Below are 22333 nucleotides of genomic sequence, written 5' to 3'. Positions count from 1 at the left end.
CTCCAGGGTACAAGTAATTGAGGTGCAAGTATTCAGGCAGCGTTTCCTCCAGGGTTTCTGCAAACTCTGTTTCGTTTGCAAAAGACAATGAATTAAGGGAATTAGTCACATAAGAGATGCTGGAAAAGTGAATGTTATCGAAAGACCGCAGAGGAAACACTCGATGGGAAATATTGGCCGTGAAAACCAGACGGATCCGGGACGGGTACGTTGCTATGTTAGTGGAGTGGATATAGCATGCTTCCGCTATGGCATAGTGACCAGTAACCCGTTGATAAGTGGTACCCTCCGGGCAGATGACTGATACATAGAAGGACTGAGGAAAATAGAAATAATGTAGACCCTGAAATTTCTTATGGAAAACAGGTGTTGGTGGTAGTTGCTTGTAAGGGCACAGGGAAAAAGCGTCAGACGCGTTCACCCGGGTGAGGGCGATCTCGTACACTCCTCCCCGAACCGGTAGGAAGGCAAAAAGAGACGCAGAGCAATAGAATCGCCTGAAGACCGTCTTCTTGCAATATTGCAAGAGTGAGTAGCTACCCGTTGAATACAGAGCGAAATCCTTCGCGATTAAGACAAGAGACGGGGACGTATCCAGAAAACACTGTCCTTGGCGGAAAAGGGAAATGGAACAATTTCATGGGCCTCAAACACATCCGCCGTCTGAAACGGAACATGAATGATTATGGCATCGGGCGTGACGCTGGACTCAATCAAGGGGTAAAAATATTGACTCATGTCTGGGTTGAATAAAGGCTTGAGACTATAATTTTGATACCCGATATGGATAGTCGTTCTCAAATCGTGTAGAGGGAACAAGGCAGGTGTGGCTATACCGTGCGCCGCATCTACCATGTTGCTAATAACCTGCTGATTTGCCGTTGCGACAGAGTTAATGACGTTTTCCAGTACATGCAAGGCCTGATCTAGGAGGAGAAACTGATTCACCTGGTCGATCTGCTTGACAACTATATTGATAACTTCTACCATCTTATTTGTTTGCTCTAGCAGTTCCTCAATGTGAGTATGCAGTCGCGCAAGTTTTCTACAATTGGCGTTGATTACTCTGCGATTCCGGGCAGCAAAGGAAAGTACACGATCGTAGTGGTCCCGCAAATCGCGCACGTCCTCGTCGGTGGCCGTACCGAAAAGGAACTTTGAGGCGGACCCAACGATGTTGAGCAACCCCCTCTATACCCGAGAGTGAACTGAGTGAAAACAATAATCCATGTCTACTTCATCAACTTTTCCCCGTAAGAACAGAATCCTATCCTCCAGTAGTTGAAAAAGATTCAGAGAGTTGGTACTAGAAGGTGCCTTTGATTCCCTAGTCTTGGTTGCCCGTATGGCGTCTGCCATGCCGAGTAGTTTTTCTGAGACTATCCTGATTGTGTCTGTGGTGTTGGTCAAGGAAGTACATGGATATTTTACGAGGAGCACATCTTCTATGAGGAAGACCTCTCCTATGTGTGCCGTGAGGGCACCAGGCTTCAAGTGGATGGGTGTCAATAATAATAATACATTGATATACTACAATTACTATAACAACACACACACACACACACACACACACACACACACACACACACACACACACACACACACACACACACACACACACACACACACACACACACACACACACACACACACACACACACACACACACACACACACACACACACACACACACACACACACACACACACACACACACACACACACACACACACACACACACACATACGGTAATATGTACGTTAAGTAGAAAAAAAAAGAGCTTCCGAATTCTTACTCCTGCCGCCACTCTTTAATTGTTACATTATCAAAAGAACGTCAAAATTCACAAAGAAGAAACAGTGAAGAAACGGACTGAACTATTCTCTTTACAGACATTTGTAAAGGCTCCTCAGCTTCATGAATCCTTGTGGAAAATGCAGAGAAATTCACATTTTCTACATTTACCGCTATCCCTGGCTGCATGAGTCACGCCTGGAGGACGAGGAAGAGTCTAGTAGGCCTATTTTATGTTTATTTCGCATGACTCACTAGCATCATTATGGTAATGAAGTTACGATTATGTGTCTAGGCGATTTGCATACAAAGGAGGAAGAGGAGGAGGAGGAGGAAGAGGAGGAGGAGGAGGAGGAAGAGGAAGAGGAAAAGGAGGAGGAGGAGGAGGAGGAGGAAGAGGAAAAGGAAGAGGAGGAGGAGGAGGAAGAGGAGGAGGAGGAGGAGGACAGGAAGGAGACGGGGAAGCGGGGATGGAGGCGCGGGAGGAAACGAGGAAAAAGAACCAGGAGGTGCATTAAAGAGAGAGAGAGAGAGAGAGAGAGAGAGAGAGAGAGAGAGAGAGAGAGAGAGAGAGAGAGAGAGAGATGGGAAAAGTGAGGCGAGGAATGGTGAACGATGAGACAGGGCGAGACACACCAATATACAAGTTAAACCAGCGCGCAGCAAACTTTGATAAACTGTCACCCAACTCCGCCACTCTTCCGCCAACTTCCGCCCCGCGAAGCACCGGCGTCGGGCCACTCCGCGGTGAGGACAGGCCGGCTTTTGAGTTCCTTTATTTTCACCAGCCTCGCTCTGGACTAAATTTTTTGACAGAGGATTTGCCACTCTTGCTCAGGTTTAAAACTTAATAATGAAGAATGAAAACTCACCAAGATATACAGTTTCTAAAAGGGATGGCGGGTGTTTTCTTGTTGTGGTCCTTCAGAATTACTTTTTTGCTGGAGGAGAAATGTGTGAAATAAACAAGCATGTGTAAGTCATATTCGAATTCTCTGTTCCTGATATTTTGTGGTCGTGGTTACTTTTCGGGATAGTATTTTTTTTTTCGGTACGATTTGAAGGTAAAGATTGACATGAAGATGAGAGTGAAACCTCTTGGGCAATAAAACCACGACGGATGGGAGGCACATGTAGGGAACACGCTTTGTTTGGGTGCACGGCGACAGGTTGGCTTGCAAAATGGCACACTCAAGTTAGCTAAATGAAAGAATCAAATAGCTTTTATATTTTTGGTAAATTTTGCACCGCTGTGTGATGTGGGTTATTGGGGAGCTTATTTATTTATATGCTTTCTGGCTAAATCTTCTTTCTAATTATTCACGTATTAAAAATGAGGCTTTGACATGTCGAATGGAAAACAATATTAGATTTTGTAGCTCCGTGATTTTCCGTAAGAAATAAAAATTGTTTCCAACAGTAATCCGCGTCAGCCCATCATTTTACATGTCTGGGCTACATTCGCAATTTTTCTTTCTCAAATATTGTTGATAGGTAAACGACGGCCACGAGCAGCCTGTCACCCCTGATAAGTCCCGCTTGGCTGGGGGCGGCAGTGGGCGGGCGAGGCTCCTGGGCAGGTGGCCGACGGATATTTAACCGGCGAACACTTCACCGGCGGACATTCTGCCAAATGGACTCTGAGCCGACAGCCACTTGACCGACCGGACAACAGACCGAACAGAGCGGAGGTATAAAAATGGAAGGCAAAATATTGTTATTTTTTTCTGTTTTAATGTTGTTTCTAATATAGTTTTAGATAAAATAGATTGTAAAATATAAAAAATATGTTCATTAAAATGGTTGCATCCGTCTGCCGCAGGCAAAGATTGTGAGCCGAAGTTTATTTAGATTCATTTGGTTTATTTAGTATATTTAAATTATCCATATTATGGACGAGGCTCAGCCAAAGGTTAGGAGGTGACGGACGCACCCTTTCCCCTCAACTCTGTCTCTCCCCGCCTCCCCTACATCCAAAGACAGCTTCCACCCCTGAACATGTCGTGGCTGGCGGAGTTGTGATATGTTCAGGTAACTTTAGCTATACGTGGGTGGCTGTGTCGACCTCTCCAATGGGGGCGCCGTCGTGGTAGATTTGTGCCTATAGACCCCTTGCTCAACTCGAAACTAGAAGCAGGAAACTTGTTAGAAAGATTATTATACTGTCTGAGCTGCCTGCTTGCACATCTGTTTGTCACCATCGCTCTGTATGTCTGTGTATGTTGGTCCGTATATCTGTCTAAAACGATAGGTAGATAGATAGATACATGTAAATAGATTGATGGAAAAAGAATGTGCATATATCGAGTCATAGTTACGTAATATTGTTTTGTGGGAATATGTTGGTGTTTCAGTGTTCGTGGAAGGTGCGGATAGTTTGGCAGGAGTTTTTCTTTCAACTTCTGCAGCTTCTACCCTCCCTTGCTCTCTTTGTTTACGTTGTTTCCGCTTTGTTTGTGATGCAGCAGACGTGTATACCTGCTGCTCACCGCTCCCCCACGCAACCCAACCCGTGCTACATTTCTTTGTGGTGTTTTGTTTTCTCTCATTCCCAGTAGAGTTAGCGTCGTACCTTTTATTCGTTGCACTGCCTCCATGACTCCTTGCTTTGCTCAAATTCTGCCTGGCTAATCTCATGGTAAATCTTGAGGTTCATCATTGGATAGGTGTCCCCACAACTGAGAGAAGTATTTGGTAATTTTCAAAGGGTAGATTATATACCAAACATTTTATTTATAGATTTGTTTTCCATTCCCATCGAGCTATTTTACTGTGATGAAACGCTTTATGAACCGTGGAGGAAAATTTGTCAGAATTGTCTCATATGATTATTGGTGTCCTTGGTCAGTCTCTCAGCGTTGTGTAGTTGTTGGTTATCAACTCTGGGCTCGAGAGAGTTCTGTGCATTTGCTTGAGTCAGCCTCGTCATCTTCCTTATTAATGTCCGGTTTGTACGAGCTTTTTTCCTCTGAGTGTTTGTGCAGGAACACTGTAAGTAAACCTAGTTCTGTAACATAGACTTTCGTACCCGAGAAATACAACTTAGCCACGGTTAATCTGACTTAAATCTACCCTCGTGAATTAACACTATTATCGTTTAGACCCCGAGCACTAAGAAATATTTATGCAGTTATAAATCAAGTGACAAGGAGAGAGAGAGAGAGAGAGAGAGAGAGAGAGAGAGAGAGAGAGAGAGAGAGAGGCGAACTCTCTTTAAGCAACTTTCCGTATAGATCTTGTGGCAAAGAAATATATAAACAACTTTCCTTGATCGATCATGTGGCACCGAGAAGGCGTGATGGAAGTGGGAGGTGAGGTGGGGACCCTCCGTGGTCAGCACAAGAATTTTTACTTGCATTTATATTATGCTTTACGATTCTCGTGTCAAATCCAGTGGTAGAAATTCTGCACTAATATTCAGAGTCAAGAACTTTTAACAGGAACTATATTTCAAAAGACATTATTCAGCTTCAGTTCTTTTACGTTACTCGTCGAAATAGATGCCAGACATGCTAAGTGAACTTCAACCTACATAAATTATACTTTTCATTAATCACAGTCTTTTTATTCTCAGCGTGTGGCATTAACGTAATACCAAGAAATATTATAAGCCCGGACGACACTGGACACTGACGTCAGGGGAGAATGCTATTAAATATGTTCCGTGTCCGTCAACGGCGCCAGCAGTTTTTCCTCTCCCTTATACTGATGCAGCTACAGTCACGCCCAGCGCCTCGTGTTGACTCCCCCGGGGTAATTGTTCTTTCCTCACCCCGTGGCTTTAATGGGACTGATATATTATTTTCTGGACACTACACATCGTTTTTTTTTGTGTGTGTGTGTGTGTGTCTGTGTGCTCGTGGGAGACTTAAGTGCGTGCGTGCTTGTTAGAATGTGTCTCTCACTCTCATACATTTTTCTTTTAAATCTCCACACCATTGGGGAATCAAAAAATAGTCAAATCAAAATATTATGAAGCAACACAATACAGTAAATAAATAACAAAACACACAAAGCTGCTAGTATCCCCGCCTACATAAACAAAGGTGTCAAAGAGAGGTCATCGGACGCCCTAGGCATCAGAATAATCTTTCTCTCTGAATTATTTGAATCTGAAAATAAAACAGCAACTAAGTAATTATTTTAATATTTATGAGTATAACATTGTAATATTCACGTGATTTATGGTTTTTGTTAGTTTCTTTTTAGTTTATATTTTCTTTTAACCGACGCAAATTAACTCACCTTAGCACTCCCGTGAGCAGGTGTTGTTGGGTTCATCCAAGTGCCACACGTATCACACAACGCACGTGAATGGCTTGCCCTCACAATATAGACTCGCCATTCGACTCGCTGGCCTTTCTTGCTTCCAGGAAATCAGAGCGGTGTCACGTTCCGCCAGGTGAGCGTCGGGAGCCACCACGCCATCATCATTACCAATAATTGTTTATCCAATACGCTCTGAAAAAAGGTTCTTATTGCTTGCTGTGTATCGCCTTTCATTCCTTCCACCTCACGTCCAAACACCTGCAAACACACAACTGGGACTGCATCTTTATCTATATATACATTCAATGATGATTCTCTCTACACACACACACACACACACACACACACACACACACACACACACACACACACACACACACACACACACACACACACACACACACACACACACACACACACACACACACACACACACACACACACACACATCTGCACCTCTGTTTTACGTTTCAAGTCAAAACAACACGAGCGAAAACACCGAAACCAATTACGTTCCGTCAAAGCAAAGAAGAAAAAAACACCCAACAATTCTAGTGAAAAGAGATATAAAGGGAGCGCGGGATTATCCGCCAACCCTTAAAACAACAACAACAACAACAACCAGCAACAACAACAACAACAACAACAACAACCAGCAACAACAACAACAACAACAACAACAACAACAACAACAACAACAACAACAACAACAACAACAACAACAACAACAACAACAACAAACAAACAACAACAACAACAACAACAACCAACAACAACAACAACAAGACCAAAAACAACAAGAGCAAAAACAACAACAACAACAACAACAACAACAACAACAACAACAACAACAACAACAACAACAAACAAACAAACAACAACAACAATAACAACAACAACCAACAACAACAACAACAAGAGCAAAAACAACAAGAGCAAAAACAACAACCCCAGGGACAACAACAATAATAAGAACAAAGATCGTCTCCCCCTTTGCTCCGCTACTTTCTGCCCTTTTTTTTTTTTTTTTTTTGGTTAGTTTTCCCCTCTACTGCGTGTCTCAGTCTAGCTCCCTCCGCGTATGCCTTCCTGTTGGTCAGTTATCCGTCCAGTCTTTTAGGCACGGTTTCACTTGGTTTACCTGTCTGTCTTTTCCCCCTTTTACCAGCCTGTCTGTGCCAATTTTTGCCTCTCCCTTTGTTTCTGTATTTCTCTCCCTCTCTCTCTCACACACTTAAACACTTAAACATTTTAGTATGTTTGTCACATACGTATATACAGTTACGAACAAGGTTTTTAATTAACAAGCAACCCTTTTTAAGCGACGCTTTTTGGGCAGAAAAAATGGAAAAAAATATACTTGTAGTAAACAAACAAGTAGCTAGAAACGACTGCATAATATAACATAATAGGTGGCAAATACAATGCAAGAGAGAAGAAAAAGGAAACCTCTATTGTAGGGTAGTTAAAGTTATTAGGAGAGTAGAATACAATTGGAAAATTATAATATTAGTGATAATGATGATAACAATGACAACAACAATAATAATGTTATTAGTAATAGGTGTAATAATAATATATAAAAAAAATAATAATTATAATAATAACAATAATAATAATAATAATAATAATAATAATAATAATAATAATAATAATAATAAGAAGAAGAAGAAGAAGAAGAAGAAGAAGAAGAAAAAGAATCATAGAATATAATTCAAATAACAACAATAGTAATATTATTAATGATAATAATCATGATAAAGTTGAATATATTGGAAAATTATATCAGTTATAAGAATGATAATGATGACATTAACAATAAAAATGGTAATACTGCTAGATAAGAACAAATAATAATAATAATAATAAAAAAAATAATAAAAATAATAATAACGGTAATAATAATAATAATAATAATAATAATAATAATAATAATAATAATAATAAGATTCTCTCTCTCTCTCTCTCTCTCTCTCTCTCTCTCTCTCTCTCTCTCTCTCTCTCTCTCTCTCTCTCTCTCTCTCTCTCTCTCTCTCTCTCTCTCTCTCTGACCTTTAAAAAGATCGATTTGCATGACCCTTTATCAACACACACACACACACACACACACACACACACACACACACACACACACACAGGCGCTCGCGCGAGCGCACACACACACACACACACATGACTGACCGACCTCAGAGACAGCAATGCTAGACGTCCCACGCAGCCATGTAATATTCAACAGCAGAGTCCTGTTATTACCCAGCGAACTTCAATAACCGATACCCCTCCCCCCTCCTCTTCCCCCAGTAATCATCTGCGTGTCCACAATCAGTGTTTTTTCATCAAGCCGTAAACATGCGCTCATCCCTGGCCGAGCATCTCAACTCTGCAAATCTTCCTTGTCCACAAATCATGCCAACAAGCGGGAAAGGCATAACAGGCGACGTTTGGGTCACATGACAAGTCCCCCGCCGCCACCCAATCGTTCCCGGCGTGGAATACAGTTTCGAACATTCTTGGAAACTAATTAACACTAAGGTGACAAACATATCTATGGGGCGAATAAAAATAACGCTGATTTGTTTACCTTCACGCCGAGAATCCATAGAGATGAGTCATTAAATTGGCTCGAGCCCCGATCTCTCAGCTGACGAGTGAGTACGATTTGTGGTTTCCATACTGAACCACGTGGGAATTTGTTGCCTCGCATCGCGGAGGCTAATCCGGTATAACTAAAGATTAATTTTCCAAACCAATAGATAGATACACACACACACACACACACACACACACACACACACACACACACATACACACACACACAAATCAATGTTCTTGTTGCGTCTTTTAGATCATTGTTCCCAAAGTCATTGCATCGGCATTCACGTGCCGCATAAAAAGTTTACACTATGCATATGACTGGCCGCGCCGCCCGGGGCGAGCGACGAGTACAAAGCCCTCCAGTCGCTGCCTTGATGAAATATCGCTTGTTTGCAAGGGGCGGAAATTGACAAATAGCGTCAGGCGCATGCAAGTCAAATTACTTTTTTTTCATTTCAGTACCTGTCAGTGATTAGAAAATACAGTAGGCTAATATTCCATTTGAACATTTAACATTCCTTGCTGTTAGTTTAATGTAAAATTAAGTTTTCTGTGACTTAGCATATTTCATGATTGTAGTACTCGTCTTGGGAGAGACACCATCGAGAGGAGAAAAAGTAATTCATTGGCCAAAAACATTGTTAGAATATAACCGTCCACGTTCACTCCTGATTGACAGTTCATGGAAAAAACATGACGGCAGTTTTGCACGTTATTTTGAAGCCATGCCAATATTTCTCTCTCTCTCTCTCTCTCTCTCTCTCTCTCTCTCTCTCTCTCTCTCTCTCTCTCTCTCTCTCTCTCTCTCTCTCTCTCTCTCTCTCTCGAGAGAGAGAGAGAGAGAGAGAGACAAGACTGCAGGAGCAGGAAGAGAAGATGGAAGAAGGCCAGAATAAAATAATAGAGCTTTCTCTCACCAGGCAGCATCTCGAGACCAGACTGCAGGAGCAAGAAGAGAAGATGGAAGCAGGTCAGAATAAAATAATAGAGCTTTCTCGCACTGTTGCCTCCTTGCAGGAATTCATCCAGGCTAACGTTGCTGTGGTGCCAAACCCTTCTCCAACCGCCCCCTTGCCCTCAGCGGTACCGTCGACACCAGCGGACAACACCACGCAACGGGAGGATGCTAGTGGCACCGACCATGATGGCTTCACCGTCGTGAATGGAGGAGCCAAACCAGCCAGACAAGCGATTTATCCTTTTCATTGCTTCAACAGGTTTGCCATTCTGGAGGAGGAGGACGAGCAGGAGAGCACCTTCCTGGTGGGTGACTCCATGATTCGCCAGCAGGTCGTTGAGTTCTGCGGCAGAGTTCCTCGTCGAAGACGGAACTATTGCTATCCTGGTGCTGGGATCGACGACATAACTGCTGCTCTTGAGGAGATCTCCCCCCAGGCTACTAATGATTCACTGTTTGTTATTCACACAGATACGAACGACGTCACCACGACCCGGTCTGAGGAACTCCTGGAGAAGTACCGTAGGCTCATCCAGCAGTATAAGACTAAATCCCCTAACATTTTGATTTCAGGAGTTCTACCACGGACTTGGGCGGAGAGCGACTTTTTCAGTAAGGCCTTCAGCCTAAACAACCGCTTACAGACTCTTTGTAGGGAGCTTGACGTGGAGTTCCTAAACGCATGGGACAATTTCTATGGACAAAATGAGCTCTTCCACAGGGACGGATTGCACCTTTCTCCCATCGGGCAGCCAGACTCGAAGGCTCCTCAACGAAGCAGTGCGTGTCATCCGAGCAAAAACGAGTCACGGCCACGTCCTCCACCCGCCCGTGTAAATAGACGCCGTGCATCGCAACAAACCCGTAACCGTGATCCCGCAAGTACCACCACCTCTATTACCAAGCCTCTAGATAACTTAAAAATCCTTAGTTTCAATGCGCGTAGCCTAAGAAACAAATTTGATAAACTGAGATGTCTTGCTTTAACAGAAAATTTTGACATAATTGCTATAACCGAAACATTTATCGACACCACAAATATTGATTTAAGTTTCGAATACAACATAGATGGCTACAGACTCTTCAACAAAGATCGTGTAAACCGTAGAGGCGGTGGCGTCGCCCTTTATGTCAAAAGCTATTTGCAACCCACTGACAAAACACCGGGGAACAGTAACGTTGAACATTTGTGCGTGCGAGTAAACATTGCAAAAGTCAATTTAAATATATCTGTCACCTACAGACCTCCCGGGCAATCACTCGATGACGACCTTGAAATGTACAGCGTCTTAAGGCAGTCACTTAATAACAGCGACTCACTGATATTAGGAGACTTTAACCTCCCCCATATCGACTGGGCGACACTGTCAGGTACAGAAGGCGAGTCACATAGAATGATCGAATTTCTAGAAGAAAATTTTCTAAGCCAAATGGTTTCTGAGCCAACTCGACAAAATAATATACTCGACCTTGTTATAACGACCCAAGATAACCTTGTCAGTAGTGTCACGGTAGGAGAACACCTCGGTTCTTGCGATCATAAATTAGTGCGCGTCGACATTAAAGCTCAATCATCAGTGACTGAAAATAAAGTAAAGGTGCCCAATTTCAAAAGAGCTAACTTCGTAGAAATCCGACAAAACCTAACAGAAATACAACTAACAGATGACGGCAACGTAGAGGAAGACTGGCTAAGACTTAAAAATCACTTACTCACTCAGCAGAACACATTCGTCCCCTTGTGCGAGAAGCGAATTAACACTAATAAAAGCCCACCGTGGTTTAATAGCGAAATTAAACAATCAGTCAATGAGAGAAAATTGTTTTACAGGTTAAAGAAGAACAAAGCACGCCCGAGAACATTAGACTTTATAATGATGCCAGGCGACGAAAAAAGACTAGTAGGTCAGGCAAAGCGTAGATATGAAGAAAATATTGCAGCCAACTGTAAAAATAACCCGAAATCTTTCTTCAGTCACATAAACAACAGAAAGGCGATCAAAAGTGGTATTGGACCTTTAACAAACAGCGACGGTGCACTAGTGACTGACAGCCAACACATTGCAAACCTCTTAAACAATTATTTTTCCTCGGTGTTTAATACTAACAGTCTTCCTCTCGCTACCACCAACACCAGTACTATTGTAAATCTCGAGCATGCATTGCCTAATTTTGAAATAACAACCGATGAAGTCCTTAAACCTCTCCATTCACTTAAAACAAATAAAAGTCCTGGACCTGACAAAGTATATCCAACTCTGCTGAAAGAAACGAAGAGCGAAATACTCTCCTCCCTCACAACCGTATTCAATATGTCCTTGCGACAAGGCATCGTCCCTTCAGATTGGAAAAAGGCTAACGTGACACCGATTTTCAAGAAAGGAGACAAAAAAGTACCAGGTAATTACAGGCCCATTAGTCTAACTTCGGTTGTAGGTAAGCTACTTGAGGGCATAATTAGAGGCAAAATTGTGAGTTACCTTGAAAGCCACTCATTGATTGGGGACTCACAACATGGCTTCCGAAACAAAAGATCCTGCCTATCAAACCTATTAACCTTTTATAACGACCTCTTCACTGTTTATGACGTAACCAAATCACTGGACGTAATCTATCTTGATTTCCAGAAAGCGTTTGATAAAGTCCCGCATCATAAATTACTTTACAAATTAAAGCAAATAGGTATTGACGGTCAAGTAAACCAATGGATCGCGAATTGGTTGAGCAACAGACAACAAAGAGTAGTGATTGACGGATTTAACTCAGAGTGGGCGCCTGTCACTAGTGGCGTCCCTCAGGGCTCGGTCCTTGGCCCAGTGCTCTTCATTATTTACATCAACGACGTGGATGTTGGACTCAATAACCGCATTAGTAAATTTGCAGACGACACAAAGATTGGTAACTCAGTTCTCACTGACGAAGACAGGCAAAGCCTCCAAGAGGATTTGCACAAAATTTCAGCTTGGTCGGATAGATGGGAGATGCCCTTTAACGTAGACAAGTACCAGGTCCTTCAAATTGGAACGAGGAATAAGAAGTTCGAATACGAAATGCGCGGCGTTAAACTCAAAAGCGTTCAATGCGTCAAAGACTTGGGGGTCAAAATCGCGTCAAACCTCAAATTCTCACAGCAATGCATCGATGCAGCAAATAAAGCGAACAGAATGTTGGGCTTCATTAAAAGAAACTTTGTATTCAAGAATAAAGATGTAATACTCCCGCTCTACAACAGTTTAGTCAGACCCCACTTGGAATATGCGGTACAGTTTTGGTCCCCCCACCATGCAAAGGATATTGCTTAATTAGAAGGTGTTCAGCGTCGGGCAACGAAAATGATCCCTTCCTTGCGCAACAAATCCTACGAAGAAAGGCTTTCTACCCTTAACATGTTCTCTCTTGAGAAACGTCGCCTCCGAGGAAAACTGATCGAATGTTTTAAAATACTTAATGGTTTCACGAATGTAGACAGATCAACATTGTTTATGATCGATGACAGTCTGCGCACGAGGAACAATGGCGTAAAACTCAGATGTAGACAAGTAAATTCAGACTGCACCAAATTTTTCTTCACCAACGTTGTAGTGCGAGAATGGAATAAGCTTCCACCATCAGTGGTCCAGTGTAACACGATTGACTCCTTCAAAAATAAGCTCGACCGTCACTTCCTTCAACTTAATATCAACTAGAGTAGAAGTGCAACGTTTTGGAGTCTTCTGATTAATGTAAAATCACTTAGGTTTAAGGACAGACCACCAAGTCTGGACCATGGGGTCTGTGTGGTCTGATTTTCTATGTAAATCTATATAAATCTCTCTTCTTAGGCAAACATTTTATTTGGTTACCTTCCCGTACCAAAGAGACAGCTAAAGAATTCTGACATTTTTTTTACAGCAAAGGAGGCACGGCGGAGGGCAAGACAATATAGCAAAATAAGCTTGAAGCGCGTTGCTCTAGAAACAAAAATAACTATTCCTCGGAGAGGGAGGGACACACACACACACACACACACACACACACACACACACACACACACACACACACACACACACACACACACACACACACACACACACACACATAATTAGAGAGAGAGAGAGAGAGAGAGAGAGAGAGAGAGAGAGAGAGAGAGAGAGAGAGAGAGAGAGAGAGAGAGAGAGAGAGAGAGAGAGAGAGAGAGAGAGATATTGATATAGTTATATATTCCCTCATAGTGGAGTAATTTAGAGGCTAGGTAGCTAGGTTACACTTGCTGGGTTGTATTATAATAAATGTATTTTTAATATTTCCGCCGTAAAGACAACCACTCTCCCACCTTGACACCTGAGATTTTGATTACCGCTCAACTTGACTTAATGAAAGACGCAAGATGGAAAGAAAGACGTAGCATATGACTTTACGAGGGGGAAAAGGGCCGCTAAGGATAAGGACTGTTTAAGGAGATAGATAAAAAGCACAGGAAGTCTTCAGGAGAGGAGAGGAAGAGCTAAGCCAAGGTGGGGTGACTGGTATAAACTGGTAGGACTTGTCGTCATTATTCTTTTTGGTCTTGTACCACCACCACACCCTTAACAATCACTACCTATTCCCCAGACCACTTCACCCGCCTTGACCCTTCCCATACACCACAACGATCGTTCTTCTTATCTTCCCACTCCTGTTCCTCACGTCACTGCACCTTCATTCCTTTCTCTTGTCCACGCTTCGTCGCCCGTGTCATGCGGATATACAATGATGACTGTTGAAAATGTTGATCACAGGATAATGGCCGTCATGAATAGTTTACACACACACACACACACACACACACACACACACACACACACACACACACACACACACACACACACACACACACACACACACACACACACACACACACACACACACACACACACACACACACACACACACACACACACACACACACACACACACACACACACACACACACACACACACACACACACACACTATGCCCTGCTCCTCTCTTTCAAGCTTGATTTTCTCGTGTGTGTGTGTGTGTGTGTGTGTGTGTATGTGTGTATGTGCGTGCGTCAGAGGGAGGGTGTGGGCGTCCGTTGCATAGCGTTTTTCCTTTTGTCACTTTCTGTTCCCTTTCATGCTCTTTCTTTTTATATCCTTACCTCGGCGTTTTCTCCTCCCTCCCCCTCCGGGTCGGTAATTCATGCACCCGTAAATAAGTGGACAATTCTTAATTTAGGATTCACCTTGTCAACTCACCGTGTGTGTGTGTGTGTGTGTGTGTGTGTGTGTGTGTGTGTATTACTGATGATGTGACCACGTGCTGGACTCGCAATTGCAGCCAGTAACTTCCCTCTTTGGGCTTGGACTTACATATTCATTAGTCTGTGGGTGCAGGTGAGACAGCACACACCACACGCCCCATCTGCCTTGCTCTTAGGGGACAGTTTTCGCTCCTTTTATACGGAAAAATCTTTAGGCCTAAGCAAATTTCGGCCTACTATTCGGCAGCCTGGTAGTTTGACATTCGCCTCCGGATTTAGTATGTTGCGGACTCACAATTGCTAGCCATGTACCTTTCTTGAGTGAGTGTGAAGCTGCATGGTGGCGGATCTTTGCGTACAGACGGACCCTCATACCATACCAACGCGCACTAGGGAGGCAGTACCCAACCCTCGACTGACACGCTGGGTGAACAGGGACGCTGATTATATGATTCTTTTCTTCCTCTCTATCCAACTTATCTTTCTTCCTAATTTCCTTCCTGCCTTTTTTTCTGTCTTTCTTTCTGATTTCTATCCTGCCTTTCCTTCCTGCTTTCCTTCCTAACTGATTGTTTTACTACATTCCTTTCCTGCTTTACTTTCTTATTTTCTCATTCTTCTTTCTTTCCTTCAATTTCTTTCTTTCTTCTTACCAGGCTCCCTCTCTCCTTCCTTGCCTTTCCTCCTTCCACCCTTCCTTCCTCTCTTCCTTCCTTCCTTCCTCTTTTACTCTTTCATACTCACTAGTTTTCTTCTTTTCCTCCTTCCATTCATTATTACTTCCTTCCTTGCCCCAATCCCTCTCCCTCCCTCCCTCCCTCCCTCACCCATTCGTTCTCCCCGTTTTCCAGCAAGCCAAGCAGCCAGTAAGTCATTCCTTCCTTCCTCCCTTCCTTCCTTCCCTTTGCCTCCCCCCAAGCCAAGCAGCCAGCAAGTCATTCCTTTCTTCCTCCCCTCCTTCCTTCCCTTTGCCTCGCCCCAAGCCAAGCAGCCAGTAAGTCATTCCTTCCTTCCTCCCTTCCTTCCCTCTGCCTCCCCCCAAGCCAAGCAGCCAGCAACTCATTCCTTTCTTCCTCTCTTCCTTCCTTCCCTTCGCCTCCCCTCAAGCCAAGAACCAAGCAAATCATTCCTTCAAGCCACACAATTGAACCATCCTTTCCCTCTCCTTCCGCCACCTCCTACATACATTAGCTTCCCCCGACATGAGAGGGGAATCCGGGTGCCACAGGCCGCCTCAACCGCGCGCCGCCTCGCTATACGACCCGGCCCTTGGTTTCTTGGCCCTCCCGAGACTGCCCTGCGGGGGATCTTTAAAAGACATCCAGGAGAACCACTTAAGGTAATGACATTTTTCTCCGAGACCCAGAATAATGAGGCGCTCCCGAACACAATTTTCTTTCTCTCTCGACCCTACTACTTTTGATTCAGCAGGGAATATGGAAGGGATAGGCCTTGAGGGGGAGTCTTTTAACCATTTTAATCTTAGAAATGGTGGGATTTGATGTCTTCCTTTATTTTTTTGTAATTTTTTTTTTATTTGAGCCCTTATGAAAAATCTTCTTGTTACCCCAGCCAGCGCGGGGAACGTGATGTGAAGATAATGCTTAGGCCTGTGCCAGCTGGAAGATTATTGATATATATAGATATATATATATATATATATATATATATATTTATATATATATATATATATATATATATATATATATATATATATATATATATATATATATATATATATATATATATATATATATATATATATATATATATATATATATATATATATATATATATATATATATATATATATATATATATATATATATATATATATATATATATATATATATATATATATATATATATATATATATATATATATATATATATATATATAGAGAGAGAGAGACCGGGATCCCACCATTCCGTTTTGACGGATCCGTCGACGTTAATGACGTCAAAATGACGTCACCCAAACAGCTGCCGCGCGGCAGGGATGAGTTAGACTCCGTCCCACTGTTGCCCGCCGTTCATTGACAAACATGGGCAGCATTAACCACAACGACTTCTTGATTGCTGCCTCTCTGCTTGCTGCTGGAGAAGAGAGGCCAGCTAGCTAGCTTAATTATATAAACACTTGTTGATAAACACTTGTATACGAGCCTCAAATGAAGTTTATTATGCATACGCAGTCCTTATGTTTATCAATTGCTAATACCAGAATCCTATATGAAATGAAGTAGCATGCCTGATATAGTCTGACGGGCTATTAATTGGTGTCTGGACGTGGGCAGTGTGAAGTTGTAAACTCAACTGGGTAGGGATGTGTTTACATTCGGTGCGGCGGTGTGCATTTTGCCACACTTCCAGCTCTCACCAAAAGATATTTATCGCCAAACGAAATAGATGTACATATTGCAAAAATATCTAAATTATTATTATATTGAAATGTATGTATGTTATTTTGTATATAAGTACTTTCATTTCATATCTTCATGATATGTAAAATATTCAACATCACTGAACGGGCCACCACCGCCGCCATCACGGACCCAGAAGTTGACTTGGATTCATCTCTGGCCGGGCCAACGGAGCTCCGCTCGCGGGCCCGGGCGGACCCCGGTTCCCACTGTCCTCTCCGTTGATGACGTCACTGACGGTCGGCGGATCCGTGAAAACGGAATAGTGTGAACCCCGCGTGAGTCTGGTTGCTGGAGCGGGATGGAGCATTATATCAGAGAGACAGAGCTCGGAAATGTCGGAAAAGGTCTTTGTTCCGATGTGATCTGAAGAAGATATCCATGTATTTTGACTTGATGAACTAATACATTTTTTTTCCAATGTTACAGTTTGAGCAGTCTGTCGGAAAACACTGCAAAAGTTATCTTATTTCACAGAAATCATCATCATCATCATTACCACTCCGTCCCTATACCGTTGGCACACCTATCCCTTACATCTCGCGGGGAATAGTGTTATGCTCTTTCTTTTTATATTCTCACCTCGGCGTTTTTCTCCTCCTTCCCCGTCCGGGTCGGTAATTCACGCACACCATAAATATGTGGACAATGCGATCCTTAATTTGGGATTCACCTTGTCAACTTACCGTGTGTGTGTGTGTGTGCGTTACTGTTACCTAGTTGTTAAAGAAGTTTGCGCACATGTCGACAGCGCAACACGGCACAGGAAGAGACCAAACAAACCTCTCCTCTGTCGTGCGTCGCGGGAGCCGTGTGTCATGGGCCGCTGCACGTGTTGCCCGGCGGGAAGCAAAAATGCGGACCTCACTGCAAAAGAAAAAGAAAAGCGTTGAGGACGAGTTTTAAGAGTTTCCGACCTGAAAGTTTGATCCGCTCAGTCATACCCTGGCATCAGGCCATGTCTTGCCGGCTAAAGTATGACAAAATGTATGATTGGATTTTCCGGAGAAGTGCATGAGTGCTGAGGAGGAAGGAGGACAAGAGGCGGGACGGATGGACTCGCTGGTGGTAGAAAAGAAGGGAGAGGGTAAGCTTAGTAAGAAAAACAGTGCTTTGGAGAAGGAAGAGTTGAGAGAGCAAGAATAATATAAAGAGATCATGAAGGAAGAATATGGAAAGGACAAAAATAAAGGGAAAAGAAAGAAGGGGGAAGTATGAGACTAGGCCGGAGACGGAGACGGAGACGGAGACGGAGGCACAGAGGGTAGAAAAGAAAATGGAGACGGAGTAAATTTAGAAAAACGGTGCTCTAGAGAGGAAGGCGTTAAGAAAGGAAGAGTAAGAGTACACTGAAAGAAGAATAAGGAAAGGAAAAAATAGAGATGGAAAAGAAGGAAGGGGGGAGGGATATAAGATAAGAAAAACAGTGCTCGAGAAAGGAAAGAGGTGAGAAAGGAGGAGCAAAAAAAGTAAGACTCCATGAAGGAAGTAAAAGGAAAGGAAAAAAAGTAGTGAGGGAAAAGAAGGAAAGGAGGGTAAGAAAAGGAAAACAGTGTAGAAGTGGAAAAGGTGAGAAAAGAATAGTATTAAAAGTAAGTCCATAAAGGAAGAAGAAGAAAAGGAAAAAAAGAAATAGAGAAGGAATAAGAGGGAGAGAATTATTAAGTACAACACAAATGCAACACAAATAGCAACTTATGGACGCATATAAAGTAGATATTCATTGTTTTCTTATTTCATGGGGACAAAAGATTCTCTCTCTCTCTCTCTCTCTCTCTCTCTCTCTCTCTCTCTCTCTCTCTCTCTCTCTCTCTCTCTCTCTCTCTCTCTCTCTCTCTCTCTCTCTCTCTCTCTCTCTCTCTCTCTCTCTCTCTCTCTCTCCTTATTTTTCCCTTTTCCCTCAATTATGTTTTCCGCGAATTCTCTCATTTTCCCGTCACGACTCCCTTTCTTTTTAATCATCCTTTGTGTCTCTTCGTCTTCCTCTCTTTCTCTAATTTCTTCTGCTTTCCATTCTTTTTAGCTCCTTCTCCATTCCAGTTTTCATTAGTTATTTTTGCGTTCTGGCGGATTATTTTTCTCTCCACCCGTTGACATTTTCTTTCGTGGAATCTTCATTTAATTGATTTACTTCGTTCGTATTTCATCCCCGCGCGTCTGATATGTATTCGTCGTGTAATATCTATCGTCTATTGTCTGTGCTCTGTCGGCTTTATTTATATACCTTTGCTTGCTGTTCTTTGTTTTCTTATATTTCTTACGTGTGCCTGGTCTCCTATCTTCATATCCTCTCTCTTCTCCTCTCCCCTATCATCTTCACATGCTCCTTCTCTTCCTCCTCCCTCTCCTTCTCATTCTTCTATTCCTCCTCCTTTTCCTCCTCATATATCTCCTCCTTGTCTTCCTCCACGTCCTGTTCTTATATCTCCTCTTCTTCCTCTTCCTCCTCTTCTTATTTCTTCTCTTTTTCCTCCTTTTCTTCCTCTTTCGTTTCCATTCCTACCTACCCTTCCTTTCTTTCGTCCTTGATATTCATCATCCACACCTCATTCATCTCTGAAGGTCTTTTATTCACCCACTCAAACGCCCACTCAAACTTGCCTTCCTTTATCTGAGTCCGGGAGGAGGAGGAGGAGGAGGAGGAGGAGGAGGAGGAGGAGGAGGAGGAGGAGGAAGACGAAGAGAAGCAAGGCTAATGTAGGGATTTCAAGACAAAGGCTCTTATGTATTCATAGGAAACACCAGCTCAGTGGGGGCTTTCAACAGTACGTCACGGCTGGTTTGATCTGACTGGCTGGTGGTGGTGCTACGTTCATTAGGGTACATGATATGAGAGAAAACATGTGTTAGAGGAACGAGAGGCTTTGGGCTGGCTATCCGGTAGTGCTGCTTCCTTTTGGTCACCGAGCTGACGATGACTAGCGGGAGAGTAAGAGGGAGGGTAGTAAGCTTTTGTCTGGCCGCCTATATAGTTGGGAGCGATTGGCGTGTGTAGGAAGGAGCTGCCTTGGATGACTGAGTGTGGGTTCTACTTTGGTTTAGTGACAGAAGAAGTAAGTAAAAGCATATACAGGAGTTAGTAGATGATATTGACTTGCTCCTTTCATAGGTTGTGATGATGCTTCGTTTTGGGTTCATTATAGACGATGAGAAACGTGTGAATGAGATGGTAGATGATGATTTTGCAATTCTTCCTGAAAGTGATGCTTTGTGTTGGACTAATGCATGCAAGGAAAAGAACGTGTAAAGGAGGGTTTAGGTGCTTTCGTCTGCCTATTTGTCCGGCTAGCCTGTTGTCTGGCGATGCTGTGTCGATTATTTAGGAAAGAGGAAGTACGTTGGCAGTGCGCGGGGACGAAAATTCTGAATGTTTTAATGCAAGTTCTTATCTGGAAGGAAGAATGAGAGTAAGGCGTGTGACTTGTTATTTCTTATCCGTATTGGCATCGACAGAACTCGGAATGGGATAGATAGACTGATAGATTGATAAATAGATAGATAGACAGATAGATAGATAAATGGAAACAGATAGAGAGAAAAAGAAAGTCACTCAGCCAGATAGACAGACAAACAGACAAACAGAAAGAGACAAAAAGACAAACGAAGACAGACAGATAGATGGAAGAGTGAAAGATATGCAGCATGACAAAAAAAACGTGTAGTGCTTCCTGCGAGTTTTGTTTTATTTCCCGCCCTCGTAAAAGGAATAATTGCATTGCCAATAATCGTTACACAGTTTTTTCTCCCCCCTTTTACTTGTTTCCCTTTTTAGCGGTGTGGTGACAGAGGAGAAGTAATGATGCTGTCCGTTGCGTGACTAAATTCAGTACTTTGCTATTTGTTTGTTACTTTGCCTCTCATTTCACCCCACCGAATGGCCTTTTTACTATTGTTTCTGGGTCGTTATTTGAGGTATCTGACTTTCCACTCAAACTGCATGAAATTGTAAAGTATGTACGTCGACGTGAATGTGTTTTAGTCTACTCCTATGGGGACGTGCATTTTTCGTGCGCTACCTCGAGTGAATACTTCAGTCCTAAGTGTGTCAGCTAACTGTATTTTGGTGTTAAAGAAGAAATAATAATAATTGTAAAAGAAGAAAGGACTGAAAGAGTACGAACGAAAGGAGAAGAGAATGAAGAAATGGATGAAAGAAGATAAGGGAAGAAGAAATGAGAAATGGGACGGAAAGAGAGAAAAGGAAGGAAGAGAAAGAAAAGAGAAGGGAAGTGACGGAAAGGGATGAAAAGGAAGAGAAGGGAAGGTAAAGGAAGGGAAGGGGAAGGGAAAGGAAACGAAAGGAAGGGTAGAGAAGCATGGAAAATAAAGGGAAGGGAAGGGAAAGGAAAGTAAGGAAGAGAAAGCAATGGAATGGAAGAGAGAGAAAGGGAAGGGAAGGGAAGAGGTGAGGAATTAGTGGGAAGAAAAAGGATTAGTATATTTTTTTATAAACACTTACGAAATACATTGTTATTCGTTTTTCTAACTTCGATTAGACTTGATTTGCTCATTTAGAACATCCAAATTAAAAACACATCGCATTAAAGGGATTAAAAAATACTCTCCCTCTAGTATAATTTCCGTTTCGATATTCGTCTGGTTGTTTCACCCCTTCATTCATTTTCTACTCCCTCTTTAATTTATACTTTATGCACCCTTGCTGTGTTTCTCCCTCTCCCTCTTTCTTCTCCCTTCTCCACCCTTTTCTTTCTTTTCCTCTGTTAATGCAATCTCTCACTCTTTCTCCCTCTCCCCTTCCATTATCCTCTCATCTCACTCTACTTTCCTTTCTTTCTTTGGGCAATCTATCTTTGTTCCTTCATCTCCCTCTCCATTCGTCTTTTCCCCTTCTTTTTCTTTCATTTCCTCCGTTAATGTAATAGATCTGGATTTCTCCCTTTCACCCTCCTTTTGTTTTCTTTTTTCCTTTCTTCCTTTAGGCAATCTTTATATGATTTTCCCTCTCCCTCTCCCTTCATCATCTCCCCTTCCTTCCAGTTCCTCTTTTAATACGATCTTTCTGTGTTTCTTCCTCTTCCCCTTCCTCT

At 42.7% G+C, this 22333-nt stretch overlaps 1 protein-coding gene across 1 annotated transcript in view; it reads left to right on the top strand.

The window, feature by feature from the left end:
* The window catches only part of LOC126995340 (uncharacterized), a 112046-nt gene that overhangs the window by 76611 nt on the left and 13102 nt on the right, over positions 1 to 22333 (top strand). The gene's annotated exons all lie outside the window — the stretch shown is intronic.

Source organism: Eriocheir sinensis, chromosome 8, assembly GCF_024679095.1.
Source record: "Eriocheir sinensis breed Jianghai 21 chromosome 8, ASM2467909v1, whole genome shotgun sequence".
Classification (NCBI taxonomy): Eukaryota; Metazoa; Arthropoda; class Malacostraca; order Decapoda; family Varunidae; genus Eriocheir; species Eriocheir sinensis.
Note: the sequence above shows the minus strand (reverse complement) of the source record. Positions and strands in the feature narration are given on the sequence as shown.